A 12535-nucleotide genomic window follows, 5' to 3' on the forward strand; every position below is an offset into this window, starting at 1 on the left:
TTGCGGTACGTGGGCCTCTCACCACTGTGGCCTCTCCCACTGCAGAGCACAGGCTCCAGACGCGCAGGCTCAGCGGCCATGGCTCACGGGCGCAGCCGCTCCGCGGCACGTGGGATCCTCCCGGACCGGGGCACGAACCCGCATCCCCTGCATCGGCAGGCGGACTCTCAACCACTGCGCCACCAGGGAAGCCCTATATCCACTTTTTATCTAACATTACAGCCTCCCTGAAGCCTTTTTGCTCCACCCTGCCCCATGTACAGGAGACTGTACCAGTAAAGACTGGTCCAGCCAGCAATGGACCATGGGAGCAGTAAACTGCATAGTGGCTAAGAGTGTGTCCTCTGATGGCTGGTGGCTTGGGTCCACTATTCATCCACTAACTGTAGAACTTTGGGCAAGGTAATCCTCCTCCTCTCCAATCCTCAATTCTCTTATAAGTAAAGTGGGGACAGTTGTAGTGCCTTGTCCCTAAGGGTGGGGACAGTTGTAGTGCCTTGTCCCTAAGGGTGGGGACAGTTGTAGTGCCTTGTCCCTAAGGTGGGGACAGTTGTAGTGCCTTGTCCCTAAGGTGGCAGGGAGGATTCAATGAGATAACCCAGCTAACAATTGGACACTCAGCACAGTGACCCCTTGTATGTACTCAGTAATTGTTAACTACTTCTTTTTTTAGACTAGAATTCCTCACTCTGTTGGACATGGAAATATTGACAGCTGGACCATGTAAGGCAGGGACCTTCTGTTTCTTTAAGTCTCCCCAGTTTCTGCCTTCCATGGGAAGATATAGTGGTGACAACTTCACCCACTACCTGGAAAGAACTCAAAGCCCTGCCTAAGACCTCAGGGTAGCCAGTCCAGCAGAATGAGTCAGAAGGAGTAGACAGAGGTAGAAGTGTGCTCCATGTCTACTTGAAAGTATGTCTTAAGCTTGAAGGCTCTCGCTCATCCCAAGACTTATCCTGAGCAGAGTTTCTTCACGACAAACCCTGAGGCATAACCCAAGGCACAGCACTTCTAAAACCAAGACTTTTCCTTGAATGAGTATTCTCATCATTAGCTATTATCACACTGAGGGATCTAGGAGCTATGGCCCTTTGATCACCACTTCTCGGGGATGCTCAGGAAGCCTGGGGTTGAATGAAGTCACCTCTCTGAAACGAATCACTCTTCTCTGTAGTTTAAAGTTTGGGTATCTCTTAGGCATCACCAAATGGAATGGCTAAAAAACGCTGAGACAAAAGCATAGTGAAATATTTATACCCATGATCTGTTCCTGTCATTTGCCCCACATAATGCCCTTGAGACAAGTTAAAAGTTCCCAGTGGGTGACAGTCAAAACCTGAAAATTTTCCCTGGGACATCCATCATTCCTCAGTAACTTGTTAGAACAGAGTGACTTTCCATGGAAGCTGGTCCAGAAAAAACTGGGGACCCTCTGAGTCTGAATAAATTCTCCTATCCTTTCTAATAGTTTTAATGCAACTTAGGGTTGTTTGTTTGGTTCTTTTAAAAAAATCATCTTTGCGTGGTGAATCCTTAAAACTCTGATGAAGGAGTGGACCCTCCCCAGAAGAGTACGTACTCACAACCACACATAATTTGCCAAATTTTCGAGCACTCGGGGACCACCTGAGTTCATCTGTGGACCCATTACGAATCCCCGCTTTGGTTATTTCTTTCAATCACTTGCTGTCAGTAACATCCATGTCAGGCGGAATATGCTGCGTGTTCAGCTCTCTCCCACGGCAAATCTGCTTTGAAAACGTAGCTGCTGCAGAAGCGGGGGTGGGAGCGGGGCGTGGGCGGGGGAGAGAGTGAGCCCACTTTGGCTCTGGGTGAGACAAGAGGTGTCTCCTGGCCCATATGCCCCTTGGATAGTTGTTCCCTCATACTCAGAAACCCTTCCGAGCTATGTTTTACTCACAACACTTCTGACACCAAATGTGTGGAGTTTTTGTCTCACACCAACCAATCCTCCAGCAGTCTGAACACAGACTGGGTGTCCTACAGCTCAGTTCAGTTCTGACCCTAACAACCCAGAGTCGGCAGAGACCCCAGAGGTCTAGGGGCTCCATCCTCCACGATGGCCCTCACTTCAGATGTCAGTCGTTTAAGTCTCGGGTCCCCAGGTGACCCACCCTTCTGTGGCTACAAAGTCAGGGGTTTCTTACAACCCCTTTTTCCAGGTTTGATAATTTCCTAGAATGGTTCGGAAAACTCTGGAAAACACTTTTCTTGCTATTACCTGTTCACTGTAAAGGATGCACATGAACAGCCAGATGTAGAGGTACCTGGGACAAGGTCCGGAGATTCCCTGTCTTCCTGGAGTTGGGGTGTGCTACCCTCCCAGTCCGTTGATGTGTTCTCCAACTCTGAAGCTCTCCAAACCTACTGTTCAAGGGTTTTTATGCAGATTTCATTACTCGCCGTTGGTGATTTACTTAACCTCCAGCCCCTCTCCCCTTCTAGAAAGTTAGGAGGCGGGGCCAGAAGTTCCAAGCTTCTAATCGAGGCTTGGTATTCCTGACTACCCATCCTGAAGCTTTCTAAGGGTCTGATACCACCGTTAGAACAAAAAGCATTCCTATCACCCTTCACTCAAGAAACTCCAAGAGGGACTTCCCTGGTGGTGCAGTGGTTAAGAATCTGCCTGCCAATGCAGGGGACACAGGTTCAAGCCCTGGCCCAGGAGGATCCCACATGCTGGAGAGCAACTAAGCCCATGCACCACAACTACTGAGCCTGCACTCTAGAGCCCGTGAGCCACAACTACTGAAGCCTGCGCGCCTAGAGCCCACGCTCCACAACCAGAGAAGCCACCGCAATGAGAAGCCCGCGCACCACAACGAAGACCCAACGCAGCCATAAATAAATAAACTAATAAAAAAAAAAAAAAAAAGAAACTCCAAGGATTTTAGAAGCTCTGTACCAGGAACTGGGGACAAACACCAAATATCATACTTAATATAATACCACCCCTGTTTCCTGCCTTCCACATGGAACATTCCCCGGGCCTCCTAGACTGACTGAAACCTGTGCGTGTCAGAAGAGGTGCAAGAACTGTTGAACTATCTCATACCCACTTACCTGTGGGTTTGAAAAGTTTGGAGAGCTGCAGAGGACTGTATGACAACTCTCCTGATGGAGACTGAGAATGAACTTGGCAATGGCTTCATCACTGTAGTCCTTCAGAGACCTGATGGTCACCCATCTAATCCAGGCTCGCTACACCAAACACTGCACACTGTCTGTGCCCTCTCCCCATCCAGCAATGTGCCCTCCCCACTGGGATCGAGTTCCATCCCCTTCTGGCTCAAAGCCAGTGAGTAATCTATCCATCTTTCAAGGTACACAAAACTATTTTGCCAGAAAGAGGGAAGGGGCAGGTGGAGGCTGAGAAAGTCATTCCATCTCCCATCTGCACCACCCTTCCACCAGGGCTTGGATCCTATCCACACACTCAGATGAGCGCTGGAACTCACCCTCTGGGGGAAGGAGGGATTTGCTCTCTTGCTTCAAATGCTTTGCTGGTTGTGTTTACTGGCCCATTAATTATCTGTCTACGTCTTTTAACAGTATCAGTCCTGGGGAAAAAGCTGCAGGAGATGATGCCAATGTGACTTTTCAGGGTGATGGAAATTACCAAGTAGTCCAGCCCTGGAGAGCCTGAGGCAGTGTAACAAGGTTCTAATGTAAAGCACAGAGCAATTAGCAGGGAGATTTACCTCCCTGTCTTAAAAGCATTTTTATTACTTAATCAATCACAAGCAATTTCTAAACAACACTGCAGTTTTACAAGGAGCCATAAATCTTTCCCATTTGCTTCCAGGAGAAAGAACAGAAGAAACAGACATGACATTCCAGGAGGGACATTGTATCAATTAAAACAAAATGGAACCCAAGTCACTTGGGAAACAGGAAGTGGGCAGGAGGTAGCCCCAGGGTCACAGAAGATCCAGGGAAGGAGCTGGTCCATAGGGGTCTCAGGTATCTAGTCCTGACCACAGGTTCACATTCAATTGTGTCTCATACATTCAGAGGAAGGAGGAACACAGGATGAAAGAAGCATGCAGCTAGCCAAGGAGATTTTCTGCCAATTTCTTTTTTTGCGGTACGTGGGCCTCTCACTGTTGTGGCCTCTCCCGTTGCGGAGAGGTCTGATACCACCGTTAGAACAAAAAGCATTCCTATCACCCTTCACTCAAGAAACTCCAAGAGGGACTTCCCTGGTGGTGCAGTGGTTAAGAATCTGCCTGCCAATGCAGGGGACACAGGTTCAAGCCCTGGCCCAGGAGGATCCCACATGCTGGAGAGCAACTAAGCCCATGCACCACAACTACTGAGCCTGCACTCTAGAGCCCGTGAGCCACAACTACTGAAGCCTGCGCGCCTAGAGCCCATGCTCCACAACAAGAGAAGCCACCGCAATGAGAAGCCCGCGCACCACAACGAAGACCCAACGCAGCCATAAATAAATAAACTAATAAAAAAAAAAAAAAAAAAAATCCAAAGGTTTTAGAAGCTTTGCACACCAGAGAAGCCACCGCAATGAGAAGCCCGCGCACCAAAACGAAGCCCCAACGCAGCCATAAATAAATAAACTAATAAAAAAAAAAAAAAAAGAAACTCCAAGGATTTTAGAAGCTCTGTACCAGGAACTGGGGACAAACACCAAATATCATACTTAATATAATACCACCCCTGTTTCCTGCCTTCCACATGGAACATTCCCCGGGCCTCCTAGACTGACTGAAACCTGTGCGTGTCAGAAGAGGTGCAAGAACTGTTGAACTATCTCATACCCACTTACCTGTGGGTCTGAAAAGTTTGGAGAGCTGCAGAGGACTGTATGACAACTCTCCTGATGGAGACTGAGAATGAACTTGGCAATGGCTTCATCACTGTAGTCCTTCAGAGACCTGATGGTCACCCATCTAATCCAGGCTCGCTACACCAAACACTGCACACTGTCTGTGCCCTCTCCCCATCCAGCAATGTGCCCTCCCCACTGGGATCGAGTTCCATCCCCTTCTGGCTCAAAGCCAGTGAGTAATCTATCCATCTTTCAAGGTACACAAAACTATTTTGCCAGAAAGAGGGAAGGGGCAGGTGGAGGCTGAGAAAGTCATTCCATCTCCCATCTGCACCACCCTTCCACCAGGGCTTGGATCCTATCCACACACTCAGATGAGCGCTGGAACTCACCCTCTGGGGGAAGGAGGGATTTGCTCTCTTGCTTCAAATGCTTTGCTGGTTGTGTTTACAGGCCCATTAATTATCTGTCTACGTCTTTTAACAGTATCAGTCCTGGGGAAAAAGCTGCAGGAGATGATGCCAATGTGACTTTTCAGGGTGATGGAAATTACCAAGTAGTCCAGCCCTGGAGAGCCTGAGGCAGTGTAACAAGGTTCTAATGTAAAGCACAGAGCAATTAGCAGGGAGATTTACCTCCCTGTCTTAAAAGCATTTTTATTACTTAATCAATCACAAGCAATTTCTAAACAACACTGCGGTTTTACAAGGAGCCATAAATCTTTCCCATTTGCTTCCAGGAGAAAGAACAGAAGAAACAGACATGACATTCCAGGAGGGACATTGTATCAATTAAAACAAAATGGAACCCAAGTCACTTGGGAAACAGGAAGTGGGCAGGAGGTAGCCCCAGGGTCACAGAAGATCCAGGGAAGGAGCTGGTCCATAGGGGTCTCAGGTATCTAGTCCTGACCACAGGTTCACATTCAATTGTGTCTCATACATTCAGAGGAAGGAGGAACACAGGATGAAAGAAGCATGCAGCTAGCCAAGGAGATTTTCTGCCAATTTCTTTTTTTGCGGTACGTGGGCCTCTCACTGTTGTGGCCTCTCCCGTTGCGGAGCACAGGCTCCAGACGCGCAGGTTCAGCGGCCATGGCTCACGGGCCCAGCCGCTCCACGGCATGTGGGATCCCCCCGGAATGGGGCACGAACCCATGTCCCCTGCATCGGCAGGCGGACTCTCAACCACTGCGCCACCAGGGAAGCCCTCTGCCAATTTCTTTTTTGGCAGAAGGCTTTCTATAGCAAGCCTGTCTGTGGGCCTCAGTTTCCTCATATGCAAATTGGGAGAATTCAGACTGGATTACATCCAAGTGATTCTCAGTCCTGACAGCGTTTCAGAATCACTGAGGAATGTTTTAAAAACACCATTGCCAGGCTCCTTTCCAGACCAGTGAAATCAGACTATCTGAGGCCAAGCTGAAGGGTCTTGAATCTCACCTAGTTTCAGTTTGAACACCCAAGCAAGCAGGGAATCTTAATTCGAAAATAACATGCTTCGAATCTGCACAGCAGCGACCTCAGCAATTAACGACAGAGATGTTCAGCTGTGTTCACGTATTCACTCTCTCCTTCCTCCAACAGACCCTTCCTCGGCTCTTCTCCACAGTAAGAGCCTGGGCTGGGCCCATGGACCTGCGTCTCACCACCTGTCATGATGCTCAAGGGGAAATGTCCCATTAGCTCTCATTTAAACCGCATTAGTGGATCCGGGAGACCTCGGCTAACAGGTGTAAAGGTTGGGAACCACTGTCCACAGACAAATTATAGACACCTATCGGTGTGCTGTTGACCCTGGTTCTCAAGCCCTCTCAGAAGAGTGGTGCAGAAGAACGATTCTTCCCTCACAAGACTGAACCGGGCAGAGGAGCTCCCAAAACCCAACCCTGGTACTTCAACTGGTTCCACCATCAGCAAATGCAGCAGAAACCAGGTGACTAGGGAACCAAGGAAAAAGAACCCGATGGAAGTGATGCTGGATCTGCCTAAAACATTTTCTTGGGCCCAGGATGGATCTGTTCCTAAAGTCACCACTTAAGACAGTAACATGTGGGTCCCTCCAGAGAGGTGGCCTGCAGCAAAGGCTGTACTTGGCCAACCTCTCGCGGATCCCAAAGTCAACATCTTTTCTTCAGGTAAGTAAAGATTATCAATTCCCAAATTTTGACCCAGTATAACACCTTTTTTCCCCCTAATTTTACCTGAGACCTCGAATTTGAAGGAAAAACATTTTTTTTTTGTCATAAGGAATTATAATCAAGTTCAAATGCTTCCATCTATAGAAGGTTTCCCTTTTTCTTCTGAACCCTTCTAGCATTTATCTACCTCTTACATGGAATACATCTCATCCTGACTTTAACTATAATATTTGTACCATAACATCTTTCCTGCTAGACTGTTGATTCCCTAGTGCAGTAGAAAGAACAAGCTTTTGGAGTCACAATGATCAAATCCCAGCTCCTGGCCTTTCATGGCTGTGTGGCTTTATGAAAATTGTTTGACCTTTCTGAGCCTCAGTGTCTGAATCTAAAAAGTGAAGATAATACGACCTACTTGACAGCATTGGTGTAGGGATGAAAGGAGCCAGCACACCTTGAGTCCCTCAAGGTTACCCATGCTCAGCTTAGAGGGTAGTGCCCAGAACCTACCAAGTACCCCTGCTATGGTCCATGGACTTGAGAGCATGTGGTGATTTCACTCGAGCATTGTGAGGAGTGCAGAAGGAAGGTACATTCCAGCATCAGGAGTGGGCAGGAGATAGTGGGGCTGTCTGCTGGGAGGGGTCAGGACCAGCTGGGAGGGCTGGTGCCGCTGGTTGTTGGGTGAGTAGGCACATTGGAAAGACCCCTGCCTATGACGACCTTCTTTACATCTTTCCCATGTCAGGCTTTTGCACTGCTTCCCCTGGCAGCTTTCAACACTGCTCAGCAGCAGTCCTGTCAATAGTACTATTAAAGATGCAGAAAACTTTCTAAACTGCTCACGGACAGTGACCACTCCCCTGGTCCTCTGGCTACACACACACATATACATACATATACCCACACATATACATGTATACATACACATACACACAGACACACATACATACGGATAGACATCCACACACAGGCACACACATACTCTTGCACATACACACATAAAACCTTGTACTTAAGTAGCTGCAAATCTACGGAGCCCTTTCGTTCGGTGCTGGTAAAGTGTTGACTGCCTCCCTGCCCAGTAGCCACCAAGGTAGTAGAAGATCAAAATTAAAGTGCCATCTTTCACTAAACCCTGTGCCACCAACACAGAGGGCGCAGGACAGAGGGCAGATTCCTGCCCAAGCCTCTCTTACTCCAAATTAGAGGTTGGAAAACTTTCTATAAAGAGTCAGATAGTAAATCTCTGTAGTTCTGTGGGCCATTTGATCTCTGCCACACTCCTCAACTCTGCTGTTGCAGTTCAAAAGCAGTGATAGATGATACATAAACAAAAGGACATAGTCATGTTCCAATAAAGCCTTACTTATAGAAACAAGGTTTCTGAATCCTGGTCTACAGTCTTGGTTCTTAATCACTAGGCTGTAGAACTTGGACTTGTTTTTCTTAATTCAAAACATGGTTCCTTCAATTTATTAATATGTACAGCAAATGTGTTATCTCTACACCTCTTGACCTAATCATTTCTCTTGTAGGAATTTATCTTAATAATGACCAACAGTTATGGATCATTTTATATTCAGAATCTACTTAATCTTCCCAGTAGGAGATGAGATGAGTCATATTTTTGTCTCCATTTTGCAGATGAGGAAACTGAGGCACAAAGATGCAAAGTGACTTTACCCCAGTCACACAGCTGGTAAGTGATAAAGGTGGGTTCTGAATCAAGGCAGTACTTTCTAACGCTCCTATGAAAAAGGTATGCAAAATTGGACAAATGCAGAAAAATCCCTGGTTTTTATGCAACTAGGCTCATAACAGCATAAAAGAAAATAATCTAAACATCGAATATGGACAATGGGTAAAAATTGTGGTACAACAGAATAAAAGGCAACGTTCTCAACTGATAGAGAAGAATGTTGACTCTGTTTGCCAAAAGGGCTGCAGCAATTCCAGTCATCCCTGGATGCATGCCCCTTTGCAATGCCACGTTGCTGGTCCTGCCGTCAAAAGTTAGAGCCTATTTCCTGTCTGTTGAATGTGGGCTCGCCCTGTGACTTGTAGACCAATAGAATGAGGGGGAAGTGATGTCATAAGATGCCCAGCACTAGGTCCCAAAAGGCCTTGCAGTTTCCACCTTTGCCCTTTTGAGATGCTGCTCTGAGCCCACCATGTGAAGAAGTTGCATCCAGCTTACTGGGGGACAAGAGGCCACATGGAGGAGAAACAAGGCCCCTAACTGCAGAACGAGTGACCCCAGGGGAGTAAGGTTGCAAAGCTAAAACACAATACCCAGTTAAATATTCTTTCCAGATAAACAATGAGTAGTATTTTAACATAATTGTGTCTCAAATATCACACAGATGTGTTTATACTACAAAATTATTCATTGTGGATCTGAAATTCAAATTTAACTTGGGTGTCTTGTATTTTTATTTGCTAAATCTGACAGCCCTACAGGTGAGTTTAGCAGAAGAACCCAGCCTGAATTGCTGATCTAAAGAAACATGAGAAATGATACATTGTTATTTTAAGCTACCAAGTTTTGCAGAGGTTTGTTGCACAGTGACATAACAGAAACACTGCCCTATTTATTGGCATGGAAAATGTTTACTATAGGATTAGGGGGTAGTCATATAGGCAGAGAAGAAAGAGGGCATAAAGAGAAGAAAGATTCATGACCCTGAGCAGAGAAATGACACCAAGTACATGTATGTATACATATGTATATATGTAAAGTATATATGACCTCTGTGTTCAAATTAAATACTTAATTTTTAATGATGCTTTTTTTTTTTTGGCTGTGTTGGGTCTTTGTTTCTGTGCACGGGCTTTCTCTAGCTGCGTCGAGCGGGGGCTGCTCTTCCTTGCAGTGTGCAGGCTTCTCACTATAGTGGCTTCTCTTGTTGTGGAGTACGGGCTGTAGGCGCACGGGCTTCAGTAGCTGTGGCACACATGCTCAGTAGTTGTGGCTCATGGGCTCTAGAGAGCAGGCTCAGTAGTTCTGGCTTGCAGGCTTAGTTGCTCTGCGGCATGTGGGATCTTCCCAGACCAGGGCTCGAACCCGTGTCCCCTGCGTTGGCAGGCAGAGTCCTAACCACTGTGCCATCAGGGAAGCCCTAATGATGCATTTTGAGGATGTGTACTGATGTGCATAAATGTCAAATATATATTGGGAGGGGAAAACCCCAAATTTCTAAGTTTGGATTCCAAGATCTCATCTTTGAGATACTTTTGATAATGATTTCCTAGTGAAATCTCTGCTTAGGACCTAATGCTATGTTAATATTTTTCAAAGAATAAAATTTATTGATGATTTCCTGTTAAATTTCAAAATGTAGTTATAAAAGAGCCACACGGGCATGATTCCATTTTAATATACATGCACACATACACACACACACCCAGAATTGACAGTGTTTGATGGTAGGGAGTGAATAGAGGTGGTTTTCATTTTGTTTTTACTCTTCTTTGCACTTTCTCATTTTCCTGCAATGTACACTTCTCTCTTGTGTCACAAAGGATGTGTGAGCGTGTGTGCATCCGTGTGTGTATTTACTGTGACTTTTAATCCCCCAGCCTTGCACCAATCATTAAGTATTTACAGAGTTCTTGGTCTTTCACCAGCACTGTTTGTGAAAGCAAGTACCATAAGCAATAAAAAGTAAATAAAGAGCAAAGCCTGCTTCTCTGGCCCAGATGAGAGTGAAATAACAGAAGACTCAGGTAGTTATTTAAAGTATGTGGTGCTTGGGGATGTACTATATCCAAAGTGATGCCAGAAAAAAAGTGAGGCTGTGTCTGTGGACTTTTGGTAAGCTGTAGAGTGCTATAAAATATGGTATTTTTAAGCCCCCCTTGAAGAGATGCATGAGCATTACTTAGAAAGCTTTTTTTAAAAAAATACCTATGCCTGGGTCCCTCTGCTGGAGATTATAATTCAGTAGATGTGGACAGGGCCACAGGTATCTGTATTTTATAAAGCTCTTCATTTGAGAATCACTGAGCCAATGTTTCTCCTGGTTATTTCTCCTCCATTGTGACTTTGAGCTATGGGAAGAGTTAAAGAAAGCTTCTTGGATGAGGCGGCCCCTGGCTGAGGCCTGAGGGTTGAGGGACCAAACAAGCCATCTCTAGTCTTCGTGGTAGATTGTCACGTTCACTGTCAATACCTTGTGGAGATGGCTTCCCAGCGTGGTCCCCCATGGCCAGCCCGCCCTCACACATCCTGGAACTGGTCCCGCTGTCACCCAGCTCAGGGCGTGTTCACTCTGCAGTCTGGTCTTTGCCCGCAGTCTGGTCTTTGCCCACAATCATGCCCCTGATCTAGCCTTTGGGCTTCGCTTTGCATCTGCTCCCCCCGATTCCTCTCAGCCCTTCTGGCTTCTCAAGTTCACCTTCTCAGCATCCCAGAGGAGGCAGAGCCCTCCAAGGTCAGCTTCTGAAGGACCCTGCTCGAGCCTGTTCCACTCATCAGCACCCCAGCCCCACCTCCAAAATCAAACTTTCAGAAAGAGACAGCAGAGAATTAGAAAGGAGTTTCCTGGTTTCCAGTGCAGCTGTGCTAGCAATTCATCCTGTGGCCTTAAGCAAGCTCCTGAAGCTGGTGGCTCTGGCCCCCGACCCCAGCATAAGATCAATAACTCCTCGGAGTGGCAGCCACATGAAAACCAGAGGTGGTATAGAGTTGTAGGCTGTGAGGTGTGCCCATGGCGTGTGCAAGCGGAGGCCCATGGCGTGTGCAAGCGGAGTGGGCCATAGGACCAGCATGCGAGAAAGTACAGAAGCCAGAAGGGGGGCAGGGGCCAGGGACCCACTCTGATGGTACAGAACCCTCAGCCAGGTGGTGGGGGGCATGGCCCGGGCCCAGGAGAAAGCGCTCTAGCAGTCCAAAGAGGACTTGGAACAGGAGGGGCAGGGAATGCCAATTTTCTACAGAATCCCAGGATTGTTGTGGGATAAGTGGAGAATGGAACCAGGAAAGAGGAAAGAAATTATTAAAGGAGGAGGTAGTTTTGAGGAAAGTAGCTTTAGGGCCCAACCACAGGCCCATTTGAGCCCATCCTGTCTCGTTTTCTTTGGACAGCTGCCATATCCTTAACCCCCATCCTTAAATACCAGCACACAGAGGCCGGGAAGCCAATCCCAGCCCACAGTGAAATCAACAAGAAGCAGAGATTGCCTGTTGCTTTGCCCTGGGCATGTGGTGGCAGAGGCAGGGCTGGGACCCGCACACACTGATCTCTGGTTGGAGAGCTCCTACTGTACCACACTGACTCCAGGATTCTTCCGTGGAAAAGTCCTCTGCCCAGGGACCTGTGGCCTTCACCAGCTGACAGAAAGAGCCTGCTCTGTACTCCTGGGCTAAAATGCAAAGGTCAGCGGCCAGAACTACCCTAGAGAGCGAAAAACATGAGGTGGTGTGTCTGTCTAACCTAAACGTAAGACACATCGGTGTCTACTTACAAGCCAGCCTGACTCACTCTCCATTACCCACCTCTCAGCTTAATGAGAACCCCTGTCTTCCTGACAGACTCACACAGGTGCTGTCCTGAGCTAGATTTTGCTTCAGCGGCCTC

The sequence above is a fragment of the Neophocaena asiaeorientalis genome, unplaced genomic scaffold, assembly GCF_003031525.2.
Source record: "Neophocaena asiaeorientalis asiaeorientalis breed wild unplaced genomic scaffold, Neophocaena_asiaeorientalis_V1.1 scaffold201, whole genome shotgun sequence".
Taxonomy (NCBI): Eukaryota; Metazoa; Chordata; class Mammalia; order Artiodactyla; family Phocoenidae; genus Neophocaena; species Neophocaena asiaeorientalis.